Source organism: Colletes gigas, unplaced genomic scaffold (assembly GCF_013123115.1).
Source record: "Colletes gigas isolate AHSC1104 unplaced genomic scaffold, ASM1312311v1 Colletes_gigas_Sc00022, whole genome shotgun sequence".
Taxonomy (NCBI): domain Eukaryota; kingdom Metazoa; phylum Arthropoda; class Insecta; order Hymenoptera; family Colletidae; genus Colletes; species Colletes gigas.
This window is the reverse complement of record NW_025106651.1, coordinates 1,547,157-1,574,201: the sequence shown is the minus strand read 5'-3', so window position 1 is coordinate 1,574,201 and position 27,045 is coordinate 1,547,157. Positions and strand designations below refer to the sequence as shown.

Genomic DNA, 27,045 nt, shown 5'->3' with positions numbered 1-27,045 from the left:
AAAGGTGGCCAAGGAAATTCTTATAACGCGATTCGTCCTCTCTGTGTGGGTCGATGGAACCGAGCGGTGTCGTAGGTGGACGGGGGATCAATTTTCTGGTCGAATCGAGGAGTCGCGATCCCTTCGATTGAATCGCGAGACGAAAGCAGAGGCCGGAACTCCATTTCGAAATCTAATCAACGCGAAACCAAGGACAAACCAATCGGATTCGCGGGGCGGCGCGTTTCGGCTTCAAAGAGTTATGAGACATCGGAGTCACGGCGTAACCGCTAAGCCGGCGGCCGTGTATCCCGCAACGATGAGGCAATCTGATAGGATTCAAGTTCCGGCCGGGGCTGAAAATAAAGCCGCCGCGGCCACGATTAAACCCCTCTTGGTACGTTGATTACCAAACCGGACAGCTCTGGGAGGGCAGCGGTTGGCCAGGCGGTAATGCCGGAACGAGAAACGAAAATCGATGCCAGACCACGTCAACCCGCCTCTTCGGAGACTTGATTTTCCCGCTTAACTGAGTACCGCGCGATTTGGTCGGCCAATGACGCGTGTCCCTGCGCCGAGAGATATTGTTCCAAGAAACCCTCTGATACGAACACAACCGTGTGCTTTGGTTCCTTTGCATTCTATTAAATAACTTCTATTATTTTGCAAGAAAATGTTGCGTTAATTTGGTAGCAGGAGCAATCGATGGGAGAAAAAATATTTAGGTGAGCTTGGAATAACACGGTGATTGTAAAGGTGAAATCACGTACGCGTGACAGCGGCTGTCAAAGCGTTAATCTCCGTCTGGTTATGCAATGAATTATACTTTTCCACATTATTTTCCATTCCTTGTACAGGGTGTTCGGCCACACCTGGGAAAAATATTAATGGGAGATTCTGGAGGCCAAAATAAGACGAAAATCAAGAATATAAATTTCTCGACTGAGGTTTCGTTAAAAAATTATTAAAAAATTTCAAACCATTTTGAAAAAATTATTTTCGGTTGTAGGGATCGATTGCAATCAGTTTTTGTTATTACACATATCCCCGAAATCCTACGAATTTTCGAGAAAAAAATTCGTTACCGAAAATTTCATGTCTGACCGTTAGTTTAGACGTTCTCCTGAAATTTCATGTATATCTTTAAAATATCATAACTTCTGAACGGATTGAAGAATTTTAATGTTTCAAACGGCAAACAACGCGTATTTTGGCGAAGAATATATAGAAATTCTAACAATATTGAAGAAGTTGTTCCTTGACCCCGTAACGTTAGAACCCCATAAAAATGGACCAATTTTCAAACAGCCATAACTCGCACAATAGTGAATATATTTCAATAAAACTTTTTTCTGAAGTAAAGCTTATGGGTACTTACAAAAAAGTTTTAAACAACTTTTCTATACACCGCCAATCAAATTTATTAAAAGTGAAAAACGAATTTTTAAGGAAAATCAACAGGGGGTGGTGCCTACATTCTTCGGCAAAATTTAAAAGTTTCAAATCATCCTAGAAAAATTATTTTCAGTTCCGGGGGTCAATTACAATTATTTTGGGCGAATAGACATACCCCCGAAATCCTACGCATTTTCGAGAAAAAAATTCAATACGGGCGGAATTTTAAACTTTAATAACTTTTTAACGAAGCCTCCATCAACAAATTGGTATTCTAGATTTTCGTTCTATTTTGGCCTCTAAAATCTCCCATTACAATTTTTCCCAGGGGTGGCTGAACACCCTGTATATTTCTTTACTTACTGTAGATTGCATTAAGGGGGGAAACCACTGTGACAACTGAAAATAAAGGCAATTTTCAAGAATTTTTTGAGCGTAGCTATGAAACTTTTTCTGATAAATGTTTAATGTTTTCGAAAGTACACTTCTTGAGCGACCTATTGTAAAAGTTTCGTAGAAAAATATTAATTATATAGCTATAACAGGAACCAGCGTGAGAGACCTCCAAAAATTTGTTAGAAAGGGGCGGACGTGTGATTTTTCACTGCAAGTTGTGAAACACGAAATCATGCAATTTTTTTAAACTGCAAAAGAGTAGCTTCAGTTGCACGTACGAATTTTTAAAAATAATTATTTATTATAAAATGGTGGTATTTTGAAGGAAAAATCTCAAAGAACTGTAACAAAATCAATATTTATTTTAACATCACGTCGAAACTAATTATTCGATCGAAAATTCCGTAAGTGCAACTAACGAGACGTATTAGGAACAACCATATAAAATTTTAAGTAAATCGAGTGAAAGTTGACTGAGTTATTGAGCGGGCCAGTTTAAAAAATGTGGTTTTGAGAAAAATGCGTTTAAAGTTTTGCACCAAATTATCTATGAAATAACGTTGGAGTTTTAAAACTTTCTCATCCATTTCTGGGCCCTAAAACGTATCCTCTGTACACAGATCATCGTCATCTCCTTCATTTATATCTCCTTTTTCCTCTAACCAAAAGGCGAACGTGACCTGTTTGTGTCGACATGCGTCTGCCTGTGGTCCAATTTTAATATCGAGGACCTTCATTATTTATAGCAATCCTGAATAGCTATCGTTAAATAAATTACAAGTTGTATCATTTTAGTCGTGTATCGGTACATTTTATTCACACCACCTATTGCTCTAAATTAAGTCTGTTGATTCACACAATTATCTCGATCAAAACACTTCCCATTCATATGAAACCTCTACCACAGCAGAAATAATAAAATAGTTTCAAATGAATGGTGTAAAGAGCAGTTGGTTTCAACCACCACGCATATTACATTGTTTACATCTACTAAATCTTCTGTAATTTTATCATTTTTGTGAATTTTACTGCAATATTTTAGGGGGTTATTCTCAAACCCCTACATTGAAAAGAGATAACAAAAAAATTTCGATTTTTTCAATCCGTCACAGTGGTTCCCCCTCCTCAAATTTTGACGAAGGTCCGCAAATAGCCCCGAAACGTCAGAATAAACATTTCTCGTATCTCATAAAACGCATCGCCCTCTTTCAGAGAATTTATATTACACACGGTAAACGTAAAGGGAAAGAATTCCTTTCATAAATTTGCCGGATAATGGAAATACTCCCTCTTCATAATTCGACGCTAATCCCCCATCGATAATTCAACCCTATCGTGGAAGTTTAATCGAGGAAATAATTACCGATAGCGTAAGAAAGCGATATAGATGGGATCAAAGATAGTCAAAGTTGTTTTTTCGCCGAGTCGCCGGCGACAGGGGTGAAAAAGAACGCGTTAAAGGGCTGGAGAAGGAGAAAGGGGGATGTGGAAGAAATGTAAAACGAACGAGGAGGGTGTGGCCGAGGGAAAGAAACGGTCGGGAATAATCAAAGAAGAAAATGGAGACAAAAACGAGGAGCGATATTTCAATCTTCCACCCCGTCGTACCAAGAGGCGAGTTTCTTTTTTGCAGGTTGCGGGGGTAATCCGCATATCACGGATAGATTTCGTTTCGTGGGATGGGTCGGTCAGGCGATGGTTGGCGCGGCGATGAAAGGCGAAGGGTGGGGACAAAGACCTCGGGGGTGGATGGGGTTGATTGTAGCCGGTCGAGCAGACCGGAGAGAAATTGCATTTCCCGCCGCGTGTATCTACGAGCCTTGCGTCATTTCGTTTAAACAAACCGCGTCCGTCCATCGCTGCCAACGGCCACCCTTTTCATCCCCGTTTCGTCGTTTTGCCAGCCACCCTCCCGGCACGGTGTCCTACAAAACGCGAAACTTTCATTCTACCGGCGAGTCCTGTCGCGGACACTTTGATCACGATTCCGCAAGTAATTCTGGCCGGCGAAAAATCGACGAACCCTTCCTGGAAGTTCGGAAACAAAATGGTGATGTATCACCTCCCAGCAGTGAATTTATAGTCGCGATCTAACCAATACACGCGCTTAAAAAGTCGGCTGCGTCCACGCTACGATTAAATCGATTTTTAATGGTTTCACGCTACGCGTAATTATTTTCTGCAAGAATTATGGGGAGAAAATGAGCGCGAGAAACATTCGTTTAATTAATTTTTCTTTTTAGTACTTTCTTGGAAAGTTTCTGAATTAACCCCTTGACGTACGATTTAATTTCAAATAATTTGTCAAACCTATACTATTTGATTTTGTTTAAATTTGTTTTTACATTAGCCGCGAAAAAGAATAAATTTATTTTACGATTACCTCATGAATGTAAAAATATGTCGATTTTAATATAAGACTTGTTGACCAGTAGTCTCATGATTGTGAAACTTTACATCAGAAACTTATAACGAGACAGATATTTTATTTTAGTATTAATTTCACCTTCGATATGCAATCACGTATCAATTTCTTGAGCAATAATTGCACGGGTAATTGTAGGATGTTCCATTAGATGTTGCATGTCGCTTGCGGTTTACGCATTACGGTGCATCGCCACAATCGAACCAAAATAGCTATATAGTTATTTGTATTAATGATTTCCTAATGGAAAATTAAATCGTGCAGAATCTATTCCATGGTTTTTTATTTTTTGGAGTCCTTTGATCCTCCGATGCATAATGTATTCGATCGAGAGCCCAAGAAAACGAATCTTTGTAAAGGCTACCATGGAACTTTAATTGGATTTGCATACATGATGTTATCTTACGGGAGTGGCTGATTGCTCTGTTGATTTAACCGCTTAATGTATAAATGACCAGGAAATAATCTTTTCCGAAATGTAGAGTAAAATTCTTGCGATAGAAAATTGAAAACATTCACTTATTCAGCGTCCATTGTCAGGGTTGTAATATTCCAGTAACGCGAAGGGAAAGGTTGTCAACGAATCCGATAAATACCTCGAATATCTGAAATAAATGGTGAATGATAAAAAATTAATAAGGACGAATACCTTTCATAACTTTAATATTAATTCTATAAACGAAACAAAATTTTCATTTTATCGATTAAACTTTCACTGTTTCTTACGTTCTGAAGTGGCGTACGTGTCGAATACAATACTTCTTTGTATAATTATTTACGTGAATGTCGAAAGTTCGAACATTTTGGAAGGATCCCGAGACATAGAGAAACGAGAGTAGATACAAGCTTCGCGGGAAGTAGGTAATTAAGCTGAAAACGATCGGCCATCGAATCTTTTCATGGAAACTTTCGTTTCTAGAGTAGTTCTTAAATGTTTTTTTTTTTTTTTCAATTCGACGTTGGTACGCGTTCTCACGGTCGTTCGAGAAACTAATTGCATTCCGATGTAGCTCGCCTCCCGTGGTAGCTAACTAACACGCAATCACCGACAAAGGCGTCGGAGCTTTTGTCATCTACAAACTTTCTGGATTGTAATTTTGCCGTAAATTAACTTTCCCGGATCGCGATCCCTTCCTTTTCTGCCCGGGGAAACTTTTGCTCCAATCATTGGCACGGAACTCGCTCAAAACGAGGGTGACGTTACATTTTATCGAATACCTTGATCGCCCCGGTCGAGAATTAGAATCGAAATTGGAACGACGCTAGTTTCCATTCTGCTACCTTGTTGCGAAATTCTTCGGTTTAGGGCTTCCAAATAATCTTAAATTACATTCCCTTGCAATTCCTACACTTCGAAAACGTATTTCTAATAATCATAATTCTGATCAGTCAAATAATTCCACGAGATAAACAATTAACGATACGACAGAGACAAGCTTTTTGATTTCGTGCAAAGTTGATTGTTCAGTCTCAATATATCGAAGATTTCTCGATCAAAATAACTCGACTTTATTTTATAAAAGTTCATTTGATATGGTGATATGTTGGTAAGTATACAGGGTGTCTCAGTGTCGATGATACAGCCGAGAATATTCCACAAGATTAACGATTAACGATACGACAGAGGCAAGCTTTTTGATTTCGTGCAAAGTTGATTGCTCACTCTCAAGATATCGAAGATTTCTCGATCAAAATAACTCGACTTTATTTTATAAAAGTTCATGTGATATGGTGATATGTTTGTAAGTATACAGGGTGTCTCAACATTGATGATACAGCCGAGAATAGGGTGATTGTACGTGATGAAACAAATTGAAAATGAATAATAAAATGTTCTTTCATTGAGACTTCGTTGTGTGTATACAGAAACCTACTTGTCAACGTTATAGATGCGTCCTCGACACGGCGTTAAATTACCAAAGCGCTCTAACGTTCGACTAATAAAGAAAAAGAGAAGAAAATAGAAAAATTTGCAATAAGAGCAGCGCGTCGACCTTTAATCCGGTAACTCGAACTAGCGTCGACGGGGTCGAGAATAATTATCACGAGCAATCGATCACAATGGAACGGTATTGGATTAAAGCACTATTAACGACTGCAACCGGTCGAACGTAATCGTTTCGTGGGTTTTCAAGCGGTACTTTTTCCAGGCTGTCGCACACTGGGAAGTTTGTCTAAAAATATCATCAGAAGTCTGTAACAATGCTTCCCTGTAAACGTATTCTCTACGAGAGGCGTTCTTTCACAATATTATATCGTCTAACACGATGTTTTGACTAAAAATAAAAAAGAGTAATTAAACGAACACTCCATGGAAAGTACTTGGGAATTGTTATCCAAAATTTATCCATTTTTTTGTGGAATTTATATTGTGAGTAACGTTTACTTTATCTGACGAAGGAAGTTGAGATTATGAATCATTGGATAGATTAAAAAAAGTATGAAATTGAAACATCGTAAATATTAATTTTAATACAGAGGGTTAAACCACATTCGTTTGGAAATGTGAAATCGTTAAAAATCGCAAACGACAAAACAATTTAATGAATAACGAGCAACAGAGTAGTATCTATTTCGAGGAAAGAACTGATTAGGCGGTTAGCGGTCCCGCGTTTGCCACGATGGCTGCTTTTATTAGCTTTCGAAGACGTATTAACATCCGCCATTCCGGGCACGTAGCCTGCAGTATTACCCTTGTCCTTAATCCGATATATCTCCCCAAAGGTTTCTCTGTTACAATTAGAAAGGGGTAAATGACCGTTAAATCCATCATCTTGAAATCGACAAATGTCATTAATTACCCAACAATGGTTCAGTGGCTTACTGAGTTTGTGAAATTGCTCAGACGCATCTCTATCTCTTCGTCCATCTTGATAAACTCTTACGATATCAACGCTTCACTTGCACGATAATTGCAACTTTGGCTGTGGTATTTAAATTATAGTTTATTCAACGAGGACATATTTTATTCGTAAAGAAACTATTTCAAAAGGTTGATTAATGGTCTCGATCTAAATTTCTTTCGCTGTCAGAAAATCATTTGTCCAGCTACTGGCGTACGGTGTTTAATTAATTTCAACCTTGCTAAGAAATTATCAAGCTGGTAGCGCTAGGTTGAGAATTGACACGTATCAATAGTAACGAGTACGCCGATGAATTGGTCCCATCGCTGCAATGAAACCAGGAAAGAAGGGACGCTCGGTGGGGAACGAAACTCGTCGACTCGACTCGACCTCGATTCTCCGTTGGCCAGTTCGAAGGCAGGCGTCGAAATCGGGTGCACGGTTGTATCTTCCGCCATCTGGAATCCTCCAGCTGTACATACCTGGCCGAGGGCTGACGAAGCTAATTTTGTAAAGTGTGCGTCTGGGACCGGACGTGTTAAACGGGACATGATGGTGCAGGGGACAAGTGGTACGATAAGAATGCTTCGACGAACGAACGGAGAGAGTTATTCCGGAAAATATGAGATTGAACCCCGTCCCTGGGACTAAAAGGTGAATTCTGAAATGCTTACTTCGATGGTTGTTTGCTGGATACTGTCGAGAAACTTTTGGGAGATTCAAGAATGACCGTAGTTGAAGTAAAATTAAATTATATTAGTCAAATTATAAGAATTTTTTTATATAAATGGCAATATTGTCCACGAGTCCTTCGATTTAAAACTCGTTTATCTTAAAAATTTGCTTTCTGGTACAAGTTTGCTCGTTGCATTTTTCGAGAATGACCGTAGTTCAAGTAAAATTAAATTATATTAGTCAAATTATAAGAATTTTTTTATATAAATGGCAATATTGTCCACGAGTCTTTCGATTTTAATCCCGTTTATCTTAAAAATTTGCTTTCTGGTACAATTTTGTTCGTTGCATTTTTATTTTAATTTCGTACGAACGTGATAAAATTTATAATAAAATTGTAATGATTAAATGTGAGTGTGGGGGATGATAAAGTTGCTTTAGAAAATTGTATCATTACCTTGATGGTGTCGATCCACGTTTCAGACCCATCGCTACTTGCACGATGCACCCCTGAACCACAACACTTGTTTCTACCCTTGTTCCTACCCTCGGCAGGTTTCCGTGTTGACGTTTTCGGATCAACGAGGAATCCTCTCAAGAACTTCTTAAACCCCTCTGCATATTTGAAACACGACATGTATCATAAACCACGCTCCCAATGCCTCTTAGCGAATCGTTTAATCGCATTAATCGTCTACCGACCCGATATCGAGGCGGAATTAACAAACTACTTGTTGAGTGCGATGCACCTGCGCTGGAAATTACCATAAAGGATTACGCGTCTATTATTCACAAGTATGTAATCGAATTCGTAATTAAAGCGACGATCGAGTTATCAGCGAAATAACAAAAACACGGCCGTCGAGAGTTTCCGATTAATTGACCCTTGTAGATCGTTAAGTGTTTTTATTATATCGCTATCGTTAACGTTGTAACGTTCCTGTCATATTTTCTGTAACTCCTTAAGGTTTACGTAATGGTGATTTATTGAAATTTAAGGCGCTGGAACTATCGAAAATTAAATATTATTAATCACGATTCTTGGTTGTTCGAACGAAATTCATTTGAAATCGTTCCTATTGGTTCGAAAAACGACATCCGCGTTGCCTGCACGCGCGTTAAACTTTGGTAAAAAGCGTCAAAGAACGTTTTTCGGGAGGTTGAATAAATATTGATGGTACGACTGCTATTGTTAAACCATAGTCACGCGACAAACGGCGGATTCGTTAACGCCGTGCAAACTCATTTCGCGTCCCCGAAACATTTTTTCGCCACACAGAGTTCCCCGTCGTGTTAAAAACATTAACGGCAATTAAATGCGCTCTCGACAGGCTAATTTGAAGGCAATGTCAATTGGGGCGTGGGTCGTGCCATTTTTACCATTGCTGTTGCTGCCAGGAAAATTGTTGCGTCGCCGTGACGAAATCGCTATTAATTCGCTCGCTGTCGCAATTACACGTAATTAAATAAGGCAAACACGCGTCACAGGAGAAATTATCAGAGACGAAAACACATCGCTTTAATACCATTCCCATCGAAGATATTCATTTTAATAAATCGTAATTCTTTGAATTGCATTTACTGAAACATTTGTGGGGTATTCATTTAAATATAAAGAATGGTCCAATTTTAAGACGAGATTGTGAGACACAAAAAATTGCATCGATACCAATTACATATAAATTTATTCAGGGTGAAATTGCTCATAATATTCTCAATCTTCCATGACTTTGATTACACATACAATTCTCTTTAGAAATTTTAAAAATGTTTTAAATGAGCATTAGAGAAAATTAAATTTTACACAGGTGGTTTAAACGAACGTTTTCTCTATTTTCTCTAATAATAAAAAAATTAAATAACATCTTATTCAAATCACGTTAGTAAATGTGCAACACGTCGCGTATGTGTTTTAATCGTTGCACGTGTGAAAGTATTCAGACATTCGTTAATTATTCCAACGGTTGACCCCAGTCAGCGAGACGCTAATTTAGGGCATTCGGTGATGCACCCGTAAAAACCCGGAAACTTTTCCGCGCTCGGTTCCCGATTCCTTCAGCGCCCGAGGATTTTAAAAGAGGATCAAAGACAAGGGAACGAACACGGTCGGGAGGATCTCGTAACTTTCGAGCTAATTTCCGCGCGAGTTGACTTACCCGAAATGTGTACGTACGCACACCTGACGGATCCCGGATTCTTCCGTGCGAAACTAATTTCTCTTGATAATAACCGCCTCGTCCGACTAACGCTCGACCACGGAAAATTACGGCCCCGTGGCCGACTCGAGCGGAATAAGCGCTTACGGCACACTTTTTCCAGTCGGTTCGGGGCCATTTTGCGCCGCGGAAAATGGCCACGGTCTGCGGAATTTTTTTCGACCGACGCTGGTGAAACGAGTGATTGACACGATACACCGACTCGCGGCACATGAAATCCGAGATAATACCATTAACCCCCTCGTGAACGCTTGTTTATTAAATTGTGGGAAGGATTGTTTTCTTTCCAATTGGTACTTAACGCTAAAACTACCGACAATTATTATTTATTTGTACCAAAGAGATTAAAACGATAGATACGTGGAGAAATGTATAATGCAATGGACATAAATGTTTATTCATTCTTTTATAGAAAACCAGGGTAAATTTTCAAAAATTCAAACGAGTAAATTTTTTACAAATTTTATTAGAAACTACGAATGAGTCATTTTGACTGCTTTCGTCATTTTGTCATTTTACTTGCGATTTTCCTTAAAACTTCGTTTTTGATTTTTAGTCATTTTGTTCGACGCCCAACAGAAACATTGTTTAATACTTTTTTGTAGGTACCTATGAGCTCTACTTCAAAAAAAAGTTTCATTGAAATATATTCACTATTGTAGGAGTTATGACTCTTTGAAAATTGAACCATTTTTATGGGGTTTTTCTCATTTTGCGGGATCAAGGATCAACTTTTCGAATATTTTTGCATTTTCTACATATTCTCCACCAAAATACGCGTCGTTTGCCTTTTTAAACATTAAAATCCCTCAATCCAGTCAGAAGTTATGTTTTAAAGATTCGCATGAATCAAAAATCCAGACGAGTAAATTTTTTACAAATTTTATTAGAAACTACGAATGAGTCATTTTGACTGCTTTGGTGGTACTAGCACGCTTGTTTATTAAATTGTGGGAAGGATTGTTTTCTTTCCAAATGATACTTAACGCTAGAACTACTATAATTATTATTTGTTCGTACCAAAGAGATTAAAACGATAGCTACGTGGAGAAATGTATAATGCAATGGACATAAATGTTTACTCATTCTTTTATAGAAAACCAGCGTAAATTTTCAAAAATTCAGACGAGTCAATTTTTTACAAATTTTATTAGAAACTACGAATGAGTCGTTTTGACTGCTTTGGTATTACTAGTGTTAACGTCGTATCGACTTGTTGATATTATTCTTTAATAAACAATTTGACCGTACGTGAGCACTGCAGAAAAGTAGCTGACTTACTCTTTGTTAACATGATACTTAATGGTGAAATGTTTAGATTTAATGTTCCTTCCAGAATACTACGTCATTCTGAATTGTTTCATATAGAACACCATTGAACACCTTATGGCTTCTATAACCCTTATAATCGAACGTTCATTCACGCGAATACTGCACATGGTTTGATCGATGTTTTTAACCATTCAATTCTATCGTTTAAATGCTCTTTACTTGGCATCTCCTTGTAATTATTCACAGTCAGTTTTTTTTTTTTTTTTTTTATCTTTGTTATGCAACTATCTTGTATCTCTTTCTTTACCAACAGGTATTTAATCCTGTGAATAAATAAATAAATGCAAGCGTGACAGTTTGCTAGTGTGAGAATTTGAACAAATATGTGTTTTTGTCGATTAATTTGGTATTTGTAAATACTGATCGTTGTCTTGCTTTACATCTTGGAAGAAATTTATTGAGAAAACGTGAGTATGGTGACATTTATATATGGTTGTCATTAAATTTTGAAAGAAAAAAAATGAAGTTTGTTCATTACTCGTATTCCTGAAAGCAAATATGAATTTTAAAATAACTACTCTTGCGTGGAGATAAATTTCTAATGCCGAAAAGTGAGTTTTTGCGTTCTAAGTAACGGTGTTTGTTTATTCTTTTCAAATTTAATGTATCGTAATTCTGATCGCTGTTGTCAACATTCCCAACGATTTTATCGTTGAACGAGACAGATTTTGAAATCGAGAACCAGGTTTTTCGTAGAGCAGAGGGTCGAAAACGTGACAACGAACGGGTCAGGTTCGAGTTTCACGAGGTACAATGATTAAGACTGTTCGTCTCGGCCATGATCGAACGAACGAGAATATCGGCAGTTTCTTTATCGTTGGTAATACACGGGAAGGTCCAGCTTGTTAGGTTTTACGGTGAAATTCCTGAAACGTCGCGCTGGATTAAAGTTTCGGACGTTGGGGAAGTTTTCAGGAGTCACGTCTCGATCGAAAGGTAAAAACCTATATCGAGGATCGAGATGCTCTCCTGTATCGCGCGATCGTTATTGTAAACATCGACGCCGTTCAATTTGATTATTAATAATTGCTCCGTCTCCCTAGCGATGGGAAATTCATTTGACCGGAGTTGATTTGATTGACCAGTTTGTTTGAAAAATCGTTACTCACTCCGTTCGAGATTTTAATCGTTAAAATGGTGGCGATCGATTTCCTCAAACAGAACGGCCCGTTATAATTGAGGTTGAATTGATATGATTGTAACGTAACTCCGGTTGCCAATATAGACCGCCAATCCGAACAGAATTTTCTTCTTTTACCAAAACCGTAACAAACAAAAATGTTTGAATTTCCTGCGTGCGAGCCACGGTTCTCGTTCGCGTTAAACGAATGTTTCGAACGACGATGTAAACCACGCGTATGCAAATTACGTCGAACGTGATGCATTATAATTCTTCTCAGTTTTGAATATCGACTCTATCTTAAACGCACGTACAGGCTTCTTCCAAAATAAAATTTTGATTACTAATAAATTTACACAATCGGTCGTTTTTATATTACATTTAACCCAATATGAAATTCACACAAAATAATTACGATGCATATGTTTTTGTTATTCCCAAACAAAAGGTATTCTTGTGAACTACCATCACGAGTAAATGAAAACTCGAATATAAAGCACACTGGGGTCAAGGTACCACTTCCAAAATGTAAAATGTTTAAAGGAAACTAGAAAAGTAACTGTTTATTATTGTGACATACATGACAACAGACTGAAACTTTCATAAAAAAAATAATAGACGGTAGCCAAATGGTCGAAATTGAAACGGGTCGACACGAATGTCATCAGAAAAAGGTTTCGACGTATTAAATAAATAAAACTGCAACGCCGGTCGAAGAATGGGGTATTCGTGAGGTGTTCAAAGGGGCAAGTTGTCGTCAAGTAGTCGATCGTCGGAGCGTTTGACGTTGAACAAACTCATAATCGTTCCGATTCGCGAGTCCTCAAAGCGAGCCTCGAAGTTCCAGGCACGGGTGGCTTGTTTGACAAGGCCTAAGGCGGTTCGAAATTCGACGGGGCAGATTTTGGCCAATGCTTAGGCGTTGCCCCACTCGCAACTTCAATAAGTCTCCGAGACGTACTCGCGTTCCCGTGCAGCTTGTAATTGATAGCACTTCGGCGGCGACTCCGAACCCAGCAATATCTATCAATTAATTTCTGAAGGCCGTTACGCAAAGTTCGTACCGCTGCATTTGTCACGCGTCGCGACGTTTAATCGCTCGCGATAAGTGCAAGATAAGTTCTTGGTTTATTTGTTATTCCCCGCGAGACGCATTAAGTCCTTTGTTGCTGGATTCGTGGACATTTATGGCAGCGTTACATCTGTGGCGTCGCCTCCCATGCTCGCCACCATGTTCTCACAAGCGCTCGACCGACACCTCGGTTGCTATGCAGGGTGTCTCACTCGATTTTGACATCTTGATTTTCTCGCTATTGTTACTCGTAACAAAAAATGTTTCAGCGGAGGCTTGAATGGCATCGAGTGGAGCATATTCTGATGTTATTAGTTTTTTCGCGAGTGGACGCGTAAAGGTCATATAAAGGTCAACTTTGTTTTTTTAAATGGAATGAGGTATTTTTTAATACATCAATCGATTCAGCTAGACAATCGTTATAAAAAAGTACTAACTATGTAACGTCGAAAAATTAGTAGTTCAGGAGATATTTCAATTTAAATAATTCTAAAACACCATTACTGTTGTACTAAGACGTTAGCGTTTATTTAGTAGTTACTATCCAAATAAAAACTAACTATTCTTATAATTAAATAACTTCTTTTTATGCCATAAGTCTATTTCATATGAATTTCATTGTATTTCATTTTAAGATATCACTGTAGTCAATTTTTACTATCCAATTAAAAACTAACTATTCTTGTTATTAAATAACTTTTTTTATATAGCTTAAGTAATGACAAGTGATGTAAATGGTCGTTACGTTGAACTATTCCTGTAAATAAACGCTAACGTCTTAGTACAACAGTAATGGTGTTTTAGAATTACTTAAATTGAAATATCTCCTGAACTACTAATTTTTTGACGTTACACAGTTAATACTTTTTTATAACGATTGCCCAGCTGAATCGATTGATGTATTAAAAAATACCTCGTTCCATTTAAAAAAACAAAGTTGACCTTTATATGACCTTTACGCGTCCACTCACGAAAAAACTAATAATATCAGAATATGCTCCACTCGATGCCATTCAAGCCTCCGCTGAAACATTTTTTGTTACGAGTAACAATAGCGAGAAAATCAAGATGTCAAAATCGGGTGAGACACCCTGTATATATATTTCTCGAATGACTTCCCAATATCCCAGTCGTTTAAGGCAGGACCTGCTAGAAAGCCTTACTGATTTTTGCCCTCCTACGAATCTCACGAGTTCCACATCACAGCGACGCAGCGCCACACATCGATGGAACATCCCGATAAAAAATTTTTTAATCAAGACTCTTTCGTGAAATAGCTTCCATCAATTATTTCGAATGAATTTCGATTCAAGAAATTCGTCGCCAGGTTCTGACTCACAATTGAATTAATAAATAAAATATGAAAGTTGCTTTTAAAAGATGTTTCTCGCGTTTCTTAAGAACATCGTCGAACAGTGTTATTCAGAAAATCTTAAAAAAAAAAGTTTCGGAGCGACTAAAGTGGGAGAAAATCCTGTATCGACTTGTTCTGAAAACTTTGATCGTTAACATCGAAGGTTCGCGGCCAGTCGACTTGATCTCCGGCGATTTCACGCAGTCGTTTAAAATTTTAATCGTCGGGAGTACCCGCTACCGCGTGCAATCGAATTACTGGGAAAAATTCACGACGAGAAGTTATAACGATGTTCTTTTGTTAACACTTTCCCAGCCGAAGATTTTATCGCGCGAACTGAAACTGGGAACCGCGTGCTATTTTAGAAACTTCAAAAGCTTGAAGTTTCAAGGTTCTCGCGTTGGAATAAGAGTGAAAATGAAAATGAAAAATATTACTTTGGAGTCGTTTAAAAATTACATCTCTTTACTTACGCTTTGACCCTTCTATTGTCACTTGTTATCGCGTTTAAAAAAACGCTGTATACGTAGAGGAATACTTTCTACGAATTTTTAAAGAATGACTACCTACTTTTATCGAGTAAAGGAAGACAGCCAAACGATAGATTTTAATATAAATTTCCTTGAAATGCAGATTAAGTCATGTTTCACACCTTATTAATCTACTTTATGAAACATAATTAACCCTGGATGGACAAGACACGTCGCTTGGACGTTAAGTGGATGAACATTGATTTTTAATGAATGACTTCCTTTGAAAATACATATTTTATCGAGTAAACGAAGATAGCCAAACGATAGATTTTATTATAAATTTCCTTGGAATACAAAGAAAAGATTTTGCATATCCATGTTGCACACTCATGTTTCATACGGTGTTATACTATTTTATGACACATAATTAGCCCTGGATGGTCAAGACACGTTGCTTGGACGTTACGTGGTTGAACATTGACATGCACCAATTGTTTTTCAACGTCAATTCCGGGTCCACGTCATCCACGTAACCTGTTCCTGCCTTTGTGCAAGCTTCAAGATCACAGAACTCGGGGAAACAGGACTGCCACGACATCAGGCACGGAAGAACGAACTTGTATCGCGACCGTTACATCCTCGACTGGAACCGCAAGCTGCCGAAAGTGTTGCAAAGAGATCGAGCAAAACAAGAGTCCCTGGCGACATTAAGAGCTGTTAGTATTTTCCTGACAATTACACAGTCCCGGTGGCTTATCATTTACTGTCGTCGTCGCGGGAACAAAGACTGCATCGTTAAGGTTGCAACTTTTCTTCGTTCGTTGAAGAAGCTGCCATTTTATTTCCGCTTCGAATTAAATCAAACGCAGAGTCTAAAGTAACACGGGAATATAGTCCTCTCATCTTGGTATCGAATTTGTACCAGATGTAGGGAGGTTCAATTATAAAAGTGAAAAAATTAGAGTAGAGTGAATCGATACGAATGGAATGAAATTCAAATTGATCCTAGCTTGAAATTCGTCGACAAAAATTTTTACCTTATTTTTAATTTAAACTTACGTACGCTTCGGGCTGAATTGCGTCGAATGGACGTGAAACATACCTGCTGTTCTAGGTACAGCTACTTTCACTGGTAATATAGTGATTCACTATAAATGGAAAAAACCTGATTCGAGTCGTTGTTTTTGAACGTCTATTTTGTCATACATTGAGATACTTAAGGGTCTAAATTAAAAAGAAAACTTGTCAACGACTGTGCCACGTTGCAGACGTACTAGGAATATCATTAAAAACTACTTAGACTATGTAGTAATTAAGAGGGTAAAGTACAAATTCCCATTTCAGGACATCATAATAGATATTAACGTAGATTAAATAAGGTAAGAGTCATCATAGTCTATAAGAAGGTTTTTTATTATATATTTTTCCTACAAGAAAAACAGATGATTTCGATAACCTCACCATAAAAATGTAATTGTATCGCATATTGCAAACACACTTCTGTGATGTTGATCATTATATGTATTGTATAATGTAGCATTATTAGAAGGCCAAAATAAAACGAAAATCAGGGATACTAATTTCCTGATTGAGGCTTCGTTAAAAAGTTAGGGAAACATTTCCGGTCACACACAGTATATTTTCGGTAAAGAATTTTTTTCTTGAAAATACGTAGGATTTCGGGGGTATGTGTATTCACCAAAAATGATTGTAATTGACCCCCGCAACCGAAAATAATTTTTCCACAATAATATGAAAGTTTTCATTTTCGCCGAACCAACCCCCTGTCGATTTTTCTTAAAAATTCGTTTCTCATTTTTAATCAGTTTGTTTGACGTCCAACGGAAATTTTGTTTAGTACTTTTTTGTAGGTACCCATGAGCTCTACTTCCAATCTAAATTTCAATGAGATCCATTGATTATTCTAGGAGTTATTGCTGTTTGAAAATTGGACCATTTTTATGGGAGTTAAGGAACAACTTTTCCTATATGCTTAGAATTTCTACATATTCTCCATTAAAATACGCGTAGTTTGCATTTTGAAACATTAAAATCATCCATTCCATTCAGAAGTTATGATGTTTTAAAGATACGCATGAAATTTCAGTAGAACGTCTAAACGAGTTGTCAGACATGAAATTTTCGGTAATGAATTTTTTTCTTGAAACTGTATAGGATTTCAGGGGTATGTCTATTCACCAAAAATGATTGTAATTAATCCCCGCAACTGAATATAATTTTTTCAAAATGGTTTGTAATTTTGTAATTTAATTTTTTAATAACTCTTTAACGAAGCCTTAGTCGAGATATTCTTGATTTTCGTCTTATTTTGACCTCTAGAATCTCCCATTAAAATTTTTCCCAGGGGTGGCCGAAAACCCTGTATATTTGTAATAACTGCTATTTCTCAAGAGGGAGAGAAAGAGAGAGAGAGAGAGAGGTTCTCAGTACTAGGATGCGATTTTTAAACTGTTTATATTACTTATACCTATCCATCAGGTTTGCAGTTAGGCATTACTTGCCAATTAATATTAAAAAATTTAAAAAAGACTATTTCGTAACTAAAATTAGCACAGTGAGATAAACGACATTTGATAAAAATAAATGGGAAAGAATTATGAGAAACAAAGAAAACTATGTAAATGGAAATCAACATTGTAATAAACATTTCATAAAAATAAACGGGAAAGGATTCGTTGGACCAAAATTACGTGAATAGAAACAAGACAATGTACGGAATAAACATTTGGTGGAAATAAATGGAAAGAAAATTCCCAAGGAACAAGTTTCTTTTCACGTATAGCGAATTATAGCGCACGAATACGAGTGTATAGGGTAGGTGTCTATAATTGTAGTCCACCGCTAAGAATCCCATCTCAGTTTCATTCCAATCTTTCCCAGGATGAACCAGAGAATGATACCGCGCCATTTAATCGTTTCGCAAAAAGGGTTTTGCATATCGTTGCAGTTAGCCTCGCAATTATTCTCGAAGGTGCGATTTCTGACTCTAACGAGATATTCCCAGCGACAGTTAATGTTCTCGCGATGATGAGGTGTAACCCAGGCGCGTTTAGTTGGACGGCGAATTGTTCGAAGTCCGGGGTAGGTACAAGTTTCTCAAAGACGCGGGGTGAGGCCTTCTTCGTCGTTAAAGGGTGTATCGAGTTGCTCCCTCGCAGTTGTTCCTGGCGGAGCACCGGCACAAAAGGAAATCGCTTAATGACACCGAGCGCCTTAAGTTTGTCGTTGCGTTGCAAGGGACGGAATGCAATAACGCGCCCTTGTCGATCCTCAATCGAGATCGCGTCGAGCGTTCGAGCGCATCCAGACGCTTCAAACAGAACGATTTAGCGTTCTGATTACCGATCAGCGCTTCGCAGTTCCCAACAACAACACCCCTATCGCTCGTGTTCCTAGGAATTTCCGTAGATATTAAACTCACGTGAAAATTAAATTTTGTTATTTCTTCGACTATAAATACGGTCGCGCGAAATACTTGATCAGCAATTATTATTTTTATTTTTAATTAGGCTTTTGTTTGTCTCACTTTCGTCGCCCAAATACATTTCATGTGTAAACGTATGCCTCTTTTTTTAACACATAGTGAATTTTATTTTTATACCTACCATTTATATTAATTTTGTTCGCGCTCGAATTTGCGTTGCCGGGATTGAAATGAAATATGTTTTTGGATATGTGATTTTTTGGAAACGTTTATTTTACAATAATGACAAGTGGAGTGTATTTAATGAGAAAATGAAATATAGGATGAACTGCTCCTCCCACTCTGACTCTTCGCGACCAAAAATTTGTCGCGTGTCTTTTTAGCGATTGTACCACCAAAAGACAAGTTAAGAGTGAGAATAAAATTTATATTTTTTATTATATCATCATCGAATCCTTTTATACTAAAGAAGTCTCCTTTTACCATACTTATTCTGTTGCGTTTTTGATATATATTCCCAAGTGCAACGAAGACGTATAATCATTATATTACAATGGTCGTATCAATCTTGCGTAACACGCTCCGTGTATCGATCCTAAAGGGTGTCGTTTCCGCGAAACATTCGTCCGAGTAGGTCGTAAAGGCATCGAAGAGCCATAAAGGAATGCCTTCGTAAAAACGTACCGCTGAAATATAAATCTTAACGCAGTCCATAGTTTTCCGCGCAACGTTTCGCGAACAAGCAACGCGAACGTCCTCGATAAAATCTTTCCGGGGGAAGTCGCGAGCGTCTTTCCCGTTGGCACGAGTGGGAGGGTGGGTCTTGGAAAAAACAGAGGGGTCGCCTGGTAAGAGATATCCGGCGACGATACGCCGGGGGAAATTCAAATTCGTGCCGGAATCCAATATTTCTGGGGCTCGCAAGAAAGTCCCGTGGAATGCCACGTGGAACGATATTACGGCGCATTGCTGCTGGCTACGGGGGTGGAAGCGATGCTAGTGGGGTTAGAGCAGTGATTCTTAACCACTATGCCGGAGCACATCACCGTGCCATGAAACCAGCAACCCTGCACCGTCGAATATTTAACGAAAGATCTAACGAATTTTTATTTGTTACGGTTCTCGAAATTCTTGAACGCTACCACCAAGCAAAAATATCAGATTTATTTTAAAGAGTTGCATTTACATTGGAATTTCTATCGAATTAAAATATAACGAAAGCCACCTCTGGTATGGTAATATTATTTTCTATTAAAATTCTCGATTCATCCTCCACGCGACACAAGAAACTATACGAAAGTTAAACATATTTTCTAAATAAAGTTGTTGATAAGAACGCATTTAAAATATAAATAACGTTTTCTTAATACGTCATTCTTTTTTTGTCATCTAAGTAAGAGTAATTATAGTGCAAAGGGTTAATTTTGATAATGTGTTTTGAAGAGTATCGAAACTATCTTTCTTCGTGTTGTACAGTTTCGTTCATATATACGTTCATTTTTTAAATAAGTAATGCATACATACGTCTTCCTGCAGTTTACGTGAAATATTCTTCGAAGTCGATTTCATGCTTTCTATTTTGTTTCTTATTTCTCGAAGAAAGATCTACCGTAAATACGAGATTTCTCGACGGCCTGGATAATAATACACGGAAGAATAAGGGCTGAAATGCAGGAAATAGTAGACAGTAATGCAGAACGAAATTGTTGTGCAACGATTAGTCTACAGATATCGGTATCGAATCCACGACGATGTAAATTATGCGTTAAAAGTATGGCTGCATCAAAACGTGATACGTGTTTACATCATTTAATCTATTGCAAACATTGCAAGACGACAGTAATATACCCTTCCTTGGAAACGAATGTAGAAATTTGCTGAAAGAATAAATTTTTATCTGTATTTCCTTGTTAATAAATTCATATTTCTTTTCATAAACATGAAACACTAAAAGCTTCTTTGTCACAAATTTAATGATATCGGCGCTCTCTATATATAGAAATTACTACACCAAACTTCGTTATTCTTTGAAAAAATCTATCTAAGAACCTATAGCAAAGCTTCTTCTGTTACATTCGATAACCAGAAAAGTAAAATGGACTAGAATTTTTTCAAACTATGCTTCGCTTTCGACGAAAAACGATTTTGAGGATTCCAGTTTAGAGGCTACCAGTGTGTTGGAATCATAGTCAATAATAACGAAATTCAAGGAACAAATGTAATTAACTTGGCGAAATGAAAAAGAATATAATAATGTTTCAATTAAATCCAATACAACTTTTTTAAAATATTTATGTTAGAATATTTCAACAAATAATGGGTTCCTAATTTGTTTAATATGTGTTTAACATATTCTTTCTATAAATAATGCGTTCCACTTATATCTGCGATTCATCAGTAGATCTCAAGTAACATGTCTGACCATTGCTCGAGATTTCTACTAGATTAATACTAGTAAACGTTGTCGACGTTGTTACCTCCTTAAGTTGGCTTCAGTTGGCTAAAATATAGTAACGTCGACGTGACAAAAATGATATAAAGATATTTATTCGATTGTAAATCATCAGTAAATCTTTGAACACGTTTCTTTTTCGAAAACACTAAACGCAGACACCGATATCGTTTTCCACTACACGAGTAGCTAATTCGCGTTTCTTCGCTTCTACAGAAGAACAATTTATCGCGCATTTCGCGTCATTTAACAACATGGCGAAGTAACGCGCGATCATTCGCGAAGCGTTAACAAATAACGTCGACCGGTCCCGTTTATCGCGAAACTTTTAATTACGTTCGCGCTTCGGAGCGCATCTTCCGGGGCCCCGATTTTCGACGAAACTTTAGAAACTCGCCATCCAGCCGTGAAGTAAGGGCCAACTGCTTAGGCGATTTCGCGAAGATAAAAACTGCAGAGAGCTAAGCAGTGGACGCAACTTCCCCTTAACGTTCTCGAACTTCGAAAGAGAAGACACCCACTTGGTCGGCCATTTTTCTTCCTCAACCGTGACTTCGCTCCGATCCTTTGACTTTTTCTTGAATTAAATTCATCGAGTCACCGCGAAGAACTGCTCGACTTCCTCTCTTCCTATCTATCGTGCCTTTTAAAATTGTGTTCCGTTCATTTTAAGGTCCTTTTGAACTCCGAAAGTGTGCACATATGGGTCTGTCAAATCTTGTTATGGCTTCTTGCCTAAATTTATATTTATGTTTTACGTTCCAATATAAATTATTTTCGAGCGGAGACTGACTCTGAAAATGTTTACGTTTCAGAATGCGTCAAGTTTTCTCGTTTGCCAAGAGAAGCGGAGGAGCCATCGTTGGTTTCGTTCGCGTCGAACAGGCGATTCGTTATCCGAGCAACGACGAAATCAATTATTCGTGCGTTTATGGTTGTCTACGTCGGAGTGAAACTGAATTCCACGCCGAGGAAAAGTATTTTTCATTAAATCGTGGGCTCTATCGAGTTGTGGAACTCGCCGCTATCGGATGGGAGCGGAATGAATTCGAAGTTGTTCCGTTCGTTTTCAATGGGAGGAAGATTTCTGCAACCGACTTAAATATCGAGCAGAGGCATTCTTCGGCGAGGAGGGGAAAAAGGTCTTGCCAAGTTCCGTCGGTCGAACGCAAGTTGTTTGCAAACGCGGAAATGCTCACGGCCACAGGAAGTTGCGAGCAACTAGGCGCCAAATGAATATCATCGTAAACTGTTGCCGCGAACTTGCGGGGCTGCTTCTTTTTGACGATTCCGCGGGCCAGCGTCGAATTCGTTCGCCGTTCCGGGGGCCAATTTGCAAGCCTCCCTTACCCCGGAAGAATTACTTGCCAGAGGAATTGGCGCAAATAAAAGTCTCGTCGGAACTGCGAAAGTTCGCGCAATCTTGGTATGTTCTTCCTTTGCAAATAATTAGACGGCGAATAACTCCGCGGCGAGCGCCAACATTTTACAGCGTTGCGGTATCGCGAAGATTCTTCTCAGGTACGAGGTAAAAACACGGTCCGGAGGAATTTCGAGGGAGTAACGAGTTGTTCAGCAATGATAAGTTACCTCGTGGCCACGACAACTCGTGCTTCGAAGTACGTAAACGCGATTAAAAATATCCTTGACGACGATGGTTAATAACGTTACTCGACGGAGAAACGGATGATACGATAACGGCGACAGCGATTATTTTTGTATGCAGAAGGGGTTGTTCGTGCAACTGTTTCAAGCTATAACTCCGTTGTTAATGCATTTATGAAAAAATGACAAAACAGAAAGGTAAATGACCCGATGAGCTCTGTATCTGTAGGACCTTAAATTAGATTCTAATTCAACAGTGCAGGTGGAATTAAGAGTTGTATACTTTTATTAAATGGAAATGCATAGTTTTTGTTTCACAAATCCATTCCCCTGATTATTCTACGTAAAACATTATTAAGGTATCACGGTATTATTAAGGTGTCGCAAAATATACGAGGTATAGGGTATGACTATATGTACTTTTGAATATTCCTACAGGCCTTCGCTGGCTTCTGCTGACCGCTGCTGACCACTCCTGATACTTCTCACAACGTATAACGATTACGACTGGCTACTGCCAGCCTCTTCCAGCCCCTGCTGAATTCTGCTGGCCACTGCTGACCACTGTTGACCACTCCTGATATTTCTGACAATGTATAACGATTAATATTCGATACTGCTTGCCCCTGCTGGCCTCCGCTGACCACGCCTGATACTACTGACAGCGTATAATAATTACTACTTGCTTCTTCTTGCTTCTGCCAATCCCTGCTGGTCTCTGCTGACCCCTGCTGACCATTACTGACCTTTGTTCATAACGTCTGACATGATATATATGTATTAAAGCTTTATATAATGTAAATCTAAGGCAATAAATGATGTAATTTCAAAGAATTCTATGTGTTCTGATCATTTTTACCTTTCTTTTCCCCTTCAAATCATTCCCTTAGTTATAAGAAACCGTTTTTCTGGTTAAAACTGGAACCCCAAATTGTCCGGAATTTGTCTAAAATTCGAATGGCCTTGACCTTGACGATTTCGAAATTGGGTCAAGGCCATCCAGATTTCCAAAGTGTCCGGATTTTTTCAAAAATTCGGATGGCCTCGACTTTGACCTTGACTCACTTTCGAAATTGGGTCAAGGCCATACGGATTTCCAAAGTGTTCGGAATTTTTCTATAATTCGAATGGCCTTGACCTTGACCTTGACCCACTTTCGAAATTGGGTCAAGGCCTTCCAGATTTCCAAAGTGTCCGGAATTTTTCTAAAATTCGAATGGCCTTGACTTTGACCTTGACCCACTTTCGAATTTGGGGCAAGGTCAAGGTCAAGGTCAAATCCGGATTTCCAAAGTGTCCGGAATTTTTCCAAAATGTTGGCAGCCTTGCGGAGAGGTGGCACGTATCTTATAACTAAGGGAATGATTTGGGGAGGAGAAGAAAGGTAAAAATGATGAGAATACTTTTAATTCTTTGAAATTGTATCATTTATTGCCGTAGATTTATATTACACAAACGTTAATACATATATATCATGTCAGAAGTTGCCAGCAACGGTCAACAGTGGTCAGCAGAGGGCAGCTGATGTCAGGAGATGCTAACAGAGGCCAGCTGAGGCCAGCTGAGGCCAGGAGATGCTGGCAGTAGCCAGTAGTAAGCGTTGCACGTTGTCAGAAGTATCAGGAGTGGTCAGCAGAGGTCAGCAGAGGCTGGCGGAAGTCAGTAGTAATCGTTATACGTTGTCAGAAGTATCAGGAGTGGTCAGCAGCGGACAGCAGAAGCCAGCGGAGGCTGGCAGAAGTCAGTAGTAATCGTTATACGTTCTCGGAAGTATCAGGAGTGGTCAGCAGCGGACAGCAGAAGCCAGCGGAGGCTGACAGAAGTCAGTAGTAATCGTTATACGTTGTCAGATATATCAGTAGTGGTCAGCAGAGGCCAGCAGAGGCCAGCAGAGGCCAGCAGTGGCATGCAGAGGCTAGCAGGGGTTCACCTGGGGCTCCGTTTGTCATCTCTGTGCTTACGACATGTTAAAAGAAGACACCATTATATTAATAATTTGTAGTATACGATGTCAATTATGGAAAGTGCAATGTTAGTGCAAAACAGATACACTGAATTTCAATAAATTTGCTCGCGTCGTGTGTAATTTCTATAAGAATAGAACACAATATAGTAGATTGGAGTAAAACGAAAGAAATTTTTATATATTTTTCAAACTGTTACAAAATGTATGTACACTCGCGTGGGTACACACGTGATGACGTTGAAGATTGAAGGGGCCTGTTTTCTGTGTCGAGATAGCGAAAATTAATGGGTTAAAGGTTTGGAGAGAAATGGCTGCTGATACGCTGGTATCGCCGCGAAATATTCTAGAGAAATCTATAAAGAGAAATATGATGTCACGACGCGTATAGCGTAGTATAGTATCATGGAAAAGTAGGTTTCATTTTGCGATACTTGGCAGTACTTTGACCAGAAACAAAAGCAACGTTCATCTGGAACGGAAGAGAAAGCAAAGGACTCGTGAAAAATAATAAGAAATCTCGTCGAGAAGGGTCACGCGAGTTTCTTCAAGGAGATATGTTTTTAACGTCGCGATAGGAATACAACCACTATTGTCATAGTTGAAGGCAGGATTGTCGCACGAATCCTGGAACTATCTTCGAGCACGAACACGCGAGGAACGTATATATTAATCTCTGCTACCGCGGGAACTGGTTATCCGAGTTCATGCGATTCCAGCGTTTTTCAAGACGGTTATGAACTCGGTAAGAAGTCTATTTGATTTATTAAATACGTTATCTCGAGATGGCTGGGAATAGCCAAGAAACCCAGAAGACGACGTAGCGTGCACCAGGAGAAAAATGTGTTTGATCCTTTCGCTCTCGAATTATTAAAAGGTTATAAGGAAACATATCCATCTGTATTTTTGTGCATATTAAACGACTAATAACGAACTGACGAAAGTGTTTTAAAATTATAAAAGTATCGAATCGTCTATCAAGGGATCGATTTATGTAAAAAGAAATTGGATAGTTTCGTTAAAAAATGTGCAAGTCTATTTTTCAAGTGTATAAATTTTCAAATGGGTTAGCAGAATTCAACTGGGATTCAATTATTTTCTTTTGAGTACATGCCAAAGCATGCCACAAACCGAGAATTTACTTTGCACATTTTGTCCCAATTATTAGTGTACATAAAAATTACCGGAATATGTTCATACAGAATAATAATTTTTTATTGTAAGTATTGTAACGTATGCTGTATATCCTGCACAATGTATCGTTTATATTCCAAACTGCTTTGCATATTCAAACGTATTAATTCTGAACAATATATTTCTACGTAATACCATTTAAGTAAAATATACAATATATTGATTACATTTATCGTAATTCGATCTGAAATAGCTATGAAACAGACGCAACAAATAATAGTTTAATAGTTTCATTCACAATCTACGTATGTTAAATATCAAATATCGAGGTTTTTATTTTTCATATCGACTGCGTGCATCGATGTATTCATAAAAGACAGTTTAATATCGTATAAAAATTTAAAAAATTTTCTTTTGTTACGGTAAGTCTGCGGGAAGGCACAGTTTGGGAATCACTGTTCCACGCATAAATTATCCGCGATAAAATATAAACTTTCCACGCTTACCATGCTCCTGTTCCAAAAACTGTAGTGGGAGGAAGTTAACGAGATTCAGTGGCGAAAGAATTCGTGATTAATTCTTAGGTAATTGGACGCTTCGCAGTTCTCTATCGTAGCCTTTGTCCGTTACTTCGGTATAATTTCCTGGAAGATCTCGTTTCTGGCTCATTTCGCTGTACGAAAATTTTATTACTGCCGCGGTTGCATTATTCTACGGCTTCTGCGCAACCACCCTGCTGGAAGAAAGGTTGAATGTAATTAATTTAAATTCCCAGCTTCGCCCCCGAGGAAGTAACGTCCAAAAGCGAGGTCTTCTTCAGCGAGGAACACTGAAGAAGCATGATCGATGCCAGTGCTGTAAAGAATTGAATTATCATTCTTTACGATGATGAAGGCAAGTCGCATCTCCGCAGAACGAAGTCAGAAACTCACTTAGGGTGAAGAGGAACGCACTCGACTTGGAATTATTTACGTCTCTTCTCACTAGAAACAAAACAATTTCATTCATTAAGTACCGAAGTATCGTTTTTTGGAATCGATCTTTCTGAACCAAAATTACTTCATCAAGGGCTACTCTATTTCTCTATTTTCAGAAATTAGGTTCAATTTAAATTTATAATTATTTAGACATTTATTTTTAGCTAGTATGTGTCCAGCTTCCAGATG

At 38.4% G+C, this 27,045-nt stretch overlaps 1 protein-coding gene across 2 annotated transcripts in view; it reads left to right on the top strand.

Annotated features, from left to right (window-relative positions):
* The window catches only part of LOC122401174, a 92,350-nt gene extending 69,095 nt beyond the window's left edge, over positions 1 to 23,255 (top strand). For both annotated transcript variants that reach the window (XR_006259425.1, XR_006259424.1), the window contains exons 6-7: positions 21,993 to 23,141; positions 23,221 to 23,255. The gene's annotated coding sequence lies outside the window, so the exon portion shown is untranslated. The remainder of the gene's footprint in view (positions 1 to 21,992; positions 23,142 to 23,220) is intronic.
* The last annotated feature ends 3,790 nt before the right edge of the window (positions 23,256 to 27,045 follow it).